The sequence below is a fragment of the Lontra canadensis genome, unplaced genomic scaffold, assembly GCF_010015895.1.
Source record: "Lontra canadensis isolate GAN:19392208 unplaced genomic scaffold, GSC_riverotter_1.0 scaffold5, whole genome shotgun sequence".
In the NCBI taxonomy this organism is placed as follows: domain Eukaryota; kingdom Metazoa; phylum Chordata; class Mammalia; order Carnivora; family Mustelidae; genus Lontra; species Lontra canadensis.
The window spans coordinates 17,464,736-17,471,499 of record NW_022630999.1 but is presented as its reverse complement, the minus strand read 5'-3'; positions in this window follow the sequence as shown (position 1 = coordinate 17,471,499).

Sequence of the window (6,764 nt, the reverse complement as noted above, 5' to 3'; positions counted from 1 at the left end):
ACTTCTCGGAGGCTTTAATGTTCCATTGTGCCTCAGGGATATCCATGAGCAAGGTCACAAATGCTCCATTTCCCGAACTCACCAGAGCCAGGGTGCCCCTTTTTCCTGACGACTAATATTTTGTGGAAGACACTTTGGGAAATGTTGACTATCTCATGCTTTAATGATAAGAGAGGGAACATTGATGGGCAGCTCAGGATGTGCAACAGTGAGCCGAATGTGTGACAGTTATGATCTCATGACTCCTCACAAGAACCCCGTTAAGTGGGGGCTGATTCTGTACACTTGAGGAACTGCAGCTGGAGGTTAAACAGCATGCCCCAAGTGTCCAGAGCTCAGTAACTTGCCATAGAACCCAAGCCCAGAGATTGGACCCTACAGCTGGGCCTCTTACCGACTCTCTAAAACCCATGCTCCCTTGAATATTATGCTTTACACCCGGGAAGGTCAAGTGTGATCATGCTCATTTTACACATAAGGAAAGCCAGGAGGAGAGGAGAGATGAGCTGCTCAAGGACAGACTATAGGCAGGGCCTGAGGACACAGGTGCTACTAAGAACAGTATCCAACTGGGAGCTCAGGATATCACTTCTCCTCGGGTGGGTTTGTGTCAACATGAGAAAGGGCAGCCATGTGTCACCTCAGCGAAGAAAGGGGCTCTGTGAGGTATGCCTCAGCAAGCTCTCCCTGGAACCCCAGGTGGAAGCAACAGGTGCCCTGGAAGGAGACCTGGGTTGGCTGTTAAGTTTGGACGTTTCATTTTGGCTCCACCATGGGCCAGCTGTGTGATCTTGGGTAAGTTGCAGGGGACACAGCTCACGTGCTTCGCACGTCCTGACTTTCCTACCTTATAGACCAACTGTGTCACTCAATAAGATTGTGGGTATAAAGTCCTTTGTGGGGGTGCCTGGGCGGCTCAGTTGTTAAGTGTCCGACTCTTGGTTTCACTCAGGTCATGATCTCAGGGTGGTGAGATGGAGCCCAGCTCTGTACTCCGTGGGGAGTCTGCCTGAGAGTCTCCCACGCTTGTGCTCTCTAAACGAATGAATGAATGAATGAATGAAAGAGAAAATAAAATAATTAAAGAAATTTGAAAGTCCTTTGTGAACTGTGAGGAGCTGAGGGAAAAAATCTGAAGCCACTTGGTGGGAGTGTGACAGGTGGGGAGAGGGCTGAAGTGAAAGTTCATCGTGCTCTCTGTTTGGCCTTGCCCCGGTCAGCAGCCACTCTGCCCAGGGGACGGAGGGCCAGATGACAATGGGGTTTTTGTGCCCTTCAGCCAATGGAGGGCCTTTCTGGGGAAAGATAGGGTAACAGGACGACAGGCTGAGTCAGTCTCTATGCACTCGGGCCTTGCTAGCTCTGCAGCCTTGACTTTGAGCCCGACACACAATGAGGGGAATTCAGAGTTTTGATACACAATCTTCAGCCCAAAGGGATCAGCAGATCCAGTGCCTGCCTCCAGAGACTTGGAGCAGTCAGAGCTGGCCTCAGCCTGGGCCTGGAGTTGGGAGACCAGGGCTCCAGCCTGGTTGTCCGCACTGTGACCCTGGGGGCTCTATGATGCTCCCATTCCTCAGCCCTGTAAGGAGGGTGTAGGTTTGAGTAGGGCTTCCAGGCTTACTAGCTCTAAGCGTTGAAGAATAGGAGAGATTCAGCCTGATCTGGGGCAGGTTTGGGACAGATGGGGAAAGGGAGGCAGCCTCACCAAAAGTGTGGCATGGGCAGAGGTGTGTGTACAGAGGCAGTGGAGAGCAGGGGGTCTGGACTGGAGCTACAACTCTGGGGCTCTGAGCAAGTGATTTAGTTCTCTGAACTTTTGTTTCCTCATCTTTGAATCTTTTTTTTCTTCTTTTAATCAGAGAGTGAGAGAGAGAAAGTGAGCCCAAGCAGGGGGAGGGCAGACAGAGGGAGAAGCAGGGTCCCTGCTGAGCAAGGAACCCAATGCGAGACTTGATCCCAGGACCTTAGGATCATGATCTGAGCCAAACGCAGACACTTAACCACTGAGCCACCCAGGCGTCCCTGTTCCCTCATGGGAATAGTAATTGTACTTACCTCAGGTAGACCAAATGATAGACTCCCAAATGTGTCCATGTCCCACTCCCCTAATTGTAAAAATGCGATCTTTCATGCAAAGGGACTTTGAGGATTAAGGGTTTTGAGCCGGGAAGATTACCCTAGATGAGCCGATGGGCCCTATGTAATCCCAATCTTTATAAGACAGAGGCAAGAGAGGCAAAGTCCAGAAACAGATGCGATAAGGAAACAGAGGTTGGAGTGATGTTCTTGGAAAACGAGGACAGGTCACCAGCCAAGGAATGCAAGTGGCCTCTAGAAGCTGAAAAAGGCAAAGAGGCGGCTCTTCCCCCAAGCCTCCAATACCTCGATTTTAGGACCTCTGACCTCCAGAACTGTTAAAGTAATGAATGTGTGTTTTAAGTCACCCAGTTTGTGGTAATTCACTACAGCAATAAGAGGAAATGAATACTCCACCTGAGTGTATATATTAAGTGAAGATTAAGTAGGATAACGGGTATACGATGTTTGGCACAGTGTCTGCTCAGTCTTACTGGAATTATCATTTTTCTTCCTCGTTAGTCAGAATTGTTCCTTCAGGACCTGGTCCCCCAGGGACCTTCAGGTTCCCACACACGCAATGTGTCAGTCTTCCTCCCTGCAAGGCCCATTCAGGATTTATGGCCTGGAGATCTGAAACACAGATTCTGATCCTGTTTCTGATGTAAGGCCTTAGGGGGTGTTTCTTGGCACCGTTTTTATTTACTTAACTTTCTGCATGGTTGCTTTCCTTCTTGCCAGAAGCCAAACCAACAGAGACACCCTGATCTACTTCCAGAGTTCAGACCTCTTGTTCCCTGTCCGGGTACAGCTGCCCGTACCTGAGAACACTCGTTGCCCACCGGACCCCAGTCCAGCTCCCGGAGATGGCCCCCCAGTGGTTCAAGTGATAGAGACTTTGGAGTTACCCAGCAGAAAGACAAGCAATTCTTGGTGGGGTTGAGAATCTGCATCTGAGTCAGGGGTTAGAAGACCTGGCTCTAAGCCCCAGCTCCCCTGGATGGTTGGGGCCTCGGTTTCCCCATATCTACAATATAAGTTGTGAGCCTTACCCTGACTCCCTCACCGGACTACTCTGTCACTGAGATATTATGCAAGGAAATAACCTTAGAATGGCTGAAAGGGTATAAAAATTGTAGGAATGGAGAGGGGAAAGAGAAAGGAGAAAAGGAGGAACAGGAGAAGGGGGACCTCCAGTGATCGGCAGTTCTAGGCACACTTTCAGATACTTGAAGAGGCCAAGCTCTCACCACCCCAGGTTCTTGGCATTTCTTCTCCCCCTGCTGGCAATGTTCCCCCTGCAGCCCTTCTCACTGACTCACCGTCAACTCTTCTCTCCAAGACGCCTCTTCTGAGAGGCCTACGCTAACTACGCTCTCTGAAGTAGTTCCCCCGTCACGTTTTCATTTCATCCTGTTTCTCTCCCTCATAGAATTGGTCACAACCTGAAACAGGTTCATTACCTGCCTTAGCTATTGGACTGTCTCTGTCCTACTTACCGCTGTGTCCCCAGTGCAGGAGAGCCAATAAACAGATGAAGGAGAGAGCTGATGAGCTGATGTTCTAGACATGTGGGGAGCCCAGATGTCGTGCACATGTGGGCATTCCCAAGACAGTGGCTGATAAAGCCTCCTCAAGTCCTCAGGCTGTAGCCGGATGCTAGGGTCAGGAAGGGCAGGATGGAGGTAGAGTAGGTAATACCTAGAGAGCAAAGCTGGAGAGTGGCCAGACGGGGTGGTGGCAAGGCAGCAAGGATCCCGAGGTACCGACTTCTCATTTTGCAAGCTGATGATGGGTAAGCCGCATTCTCAACCAAGAAGAGGGGGACCAAATGGTTGTGTGGTCTCGGGTCCACAGATGTCAGAGCTGGAGGGAAAGTTAGGGGGAGGCAGAGTGTCGTGGTTGAAAATTTGGGTCCCTTAACCCTATCTTTGAATCTCTGAATTGCCATGTGCTGGGTCCATGAGCTTGGGTATGCTATTGCTCTGACCTGAACCTCATCTTCCACATCTATAGAATGGGGATGATATGCGGCGCCTGGGTGGCTCAGTGGGTTAAAGCCTCTGCCTTCGGCTCAGGTCATGATCCCAGGGTCCTGGGATCGAGCCCCGCATTGGCTGCTCTCTGCTCAGCAGGGAGCCTGCTTCCTCCTCTCTCTCTGCCTGCCTCTCTGCCTACCTGTAATCTCTGTCTGTCAAATAAATAAATAAAATCTTTAAAAAAAATTTAAAAAAAAAGAATGGGGATGATAAAAGTTCCTATTTCATAAAGGTTAGATCTGAAAGTATATACAGAAGATTTAGTTCAGTGTGTTTAGTAAATTCTGGCTCGTAATACTACTATGATGCTGTCCATGCATATTACAAATGGAAAAGTTGTAGTTCAGGTGGGCATGAGCCCAAAGTCATTCGCTGTCTCAGAGGTAGAGCAGGGACACACACCCAGGTCCACCACACCTGGCCCAGCTGCACTTCTTTCCCTTCCTCTAAAGCCCTTGGAGGTGGCAGGAGGACCAGCCTTAGTCCTGGCAGTTTCCCTTCATAGGTCAAAGTTATTCTTGCTTCTGAGGCTCCTGCTTCCCAAAGGGTGCTCCTACCCTAGATATGAAATCTACCTAGTTTTCCTCAGAGGGATCCCGGCTCAAGGTATCCTCACGGGGGCCCATGAGTTGCTCCTGAATGGGACCTCTGTTCCTGGGCGTTACCCTCGCTCCAGCCAGCTTTCCAGTTCTGGGAAAAAAGGCCACATGGGAATGGTTCCATCAGCTCATTCTCATCAGAAACATTATCTTAGTTTATGAAGAAAAAACACAACGCTGAAGTTAATTTTAGTCCCCGCGATGCCTGGGAGCTATAGCAACCAATTGTATAAAAATATGCAGCTGTCCAGATGGCGAAACTTATCAGAGTCTGCCAGGAGCCTGTATTGAATAGCCAAGACAGAGCATCAGCTCTTGGCCCCCGGATCAGGGAGAGGTTTTTGGGGAACACGGAGAGCAGAGGTCCTTTCTTGGATTCCTGATTCATGCCTTTGAGAACCTGAAGAAAGCCATGGGCCTTCTCTGCAGAAAAATGCACAGACACCCAAACTTTTATGATCAATTTTTGTAAGTTTGAGGGTCTTTGGAAGACTAACGTTGGGCATTATTCCAGGCTGGAATGCCATTAGAAGACAACCCCCTCATTAAGTGAATGCCAGCTCTGTGCTGGCCACTGTTCTAGACACTTTGAATATTGCAGCAAGTGTGACACATGACCCCCTGTCCTCGTGGATCATTTGTCTGGTGGGGGAGACAAATAGTTTCTGAGCAGGACAATTGCTAGGAGGGAAGAAAGACAGGGTAAGTCGGTGAACTCTGCCTGTGAGAGAGGCAAGGAGGCTGAGTTCCACTGGGTGGTCAGCAGTTGGTGGTGGTGGGGGGAAGCGGCTCCTCTAGGAGATAACAGAGACCTGGTGGGTGAGGAGAGTCCAGGCACAGGACATCCAAATAGACGACTGACCCTGGCAGGGGTACAAGTAAATGCAAAGAACCAGGGGTAGGAACAATGTTGGGGTTGTGGAAGAACTGAATGGAGGCCAGTAACCTTGAGCAGATCGAATAATCAGGAGAGGATGGCAAGAGAGGCAGGGGCCATATTATGTAGAAGTTTATGAGTGTGTTCTCCGTCTTCTCCCTTTCCATGTTGTTCAAACCAAATCCATGCTTCTCGAGCCACCTATTCCAGCAAGCCTTCTGCACTGCCCCAGTCCAAGCATCCCTCCACTCTGAGCCCTGGGATAAACCTCACAGTCTGTACCATTCGTGGGAGTGGATGTATGCGTAAGGCAGGCCCTCTTGGCAAGCTCCAAAACTCCTGCAGGACAAGGACGAGATATTAATTCTTGTATCCCTCAGAGTTCTAGGAATGCACTCATGGACGTTCAACATTCATCAATATCCTCATAAAGTTTCAACCAAGACCTGTTGCACCGAGAAGTTCATGTAGCACAAGAGTGAACCAGTCCAGCGGTGGTGGACTCAGCCTGCCCAGACCCCTGTAAAGCAGGTGATCCTGGGCAAGTGACTTAGCCTCATTGAGCCTCTGTTTCTTTATTAGTAAAATGGGCACAGTAACTATATTTAAGTCAAGGGGTTGCTGCTGAAGACTATGAAGTCTCTGTAAGCCTTGGCTGTTGTTACTTCTAAGATTATTATCTATTCTATACTGATGATACAGACTCCCCAGCTAGAAAGCAAATCTCTTATATGTCTATTCCTGGTGCAACTAGAGTCAGAGTTCTTATTTTTAGATTGTATTCCCCATCTTGTGTGTACAGAGGCGAGTCTTGGCTTTGCCTTTGTCACAGATACAGTCCCCTCGAACTGGCAATGCCCTCCGGCATATTTCCTAATCTTGTAAAATTCACTGGTCAGGAAGTCAGGACACTTGGGCCTGGTTCTGTCTCTGGGGGCCTTTGGGTAATCCCTGGCCCTTCCAAGCCTCAGTTCCCTTCTGAACAAGGAGGAGGTGGTTGCAGATGATTCCTGTGGACCCTTCCAGCCCTGGCGCTCCATGAGTGTACAGGCAGCAGCCCGGGAACCCATGAGGCAGGCAGGGTTGGGAAGTCTGGTCAGGACAGCCCACCACAAGGGGAGGAGGAGAGAAATGGAAGACCTAGTGGGCTTCGGAGGTGGGGAGAAGGCG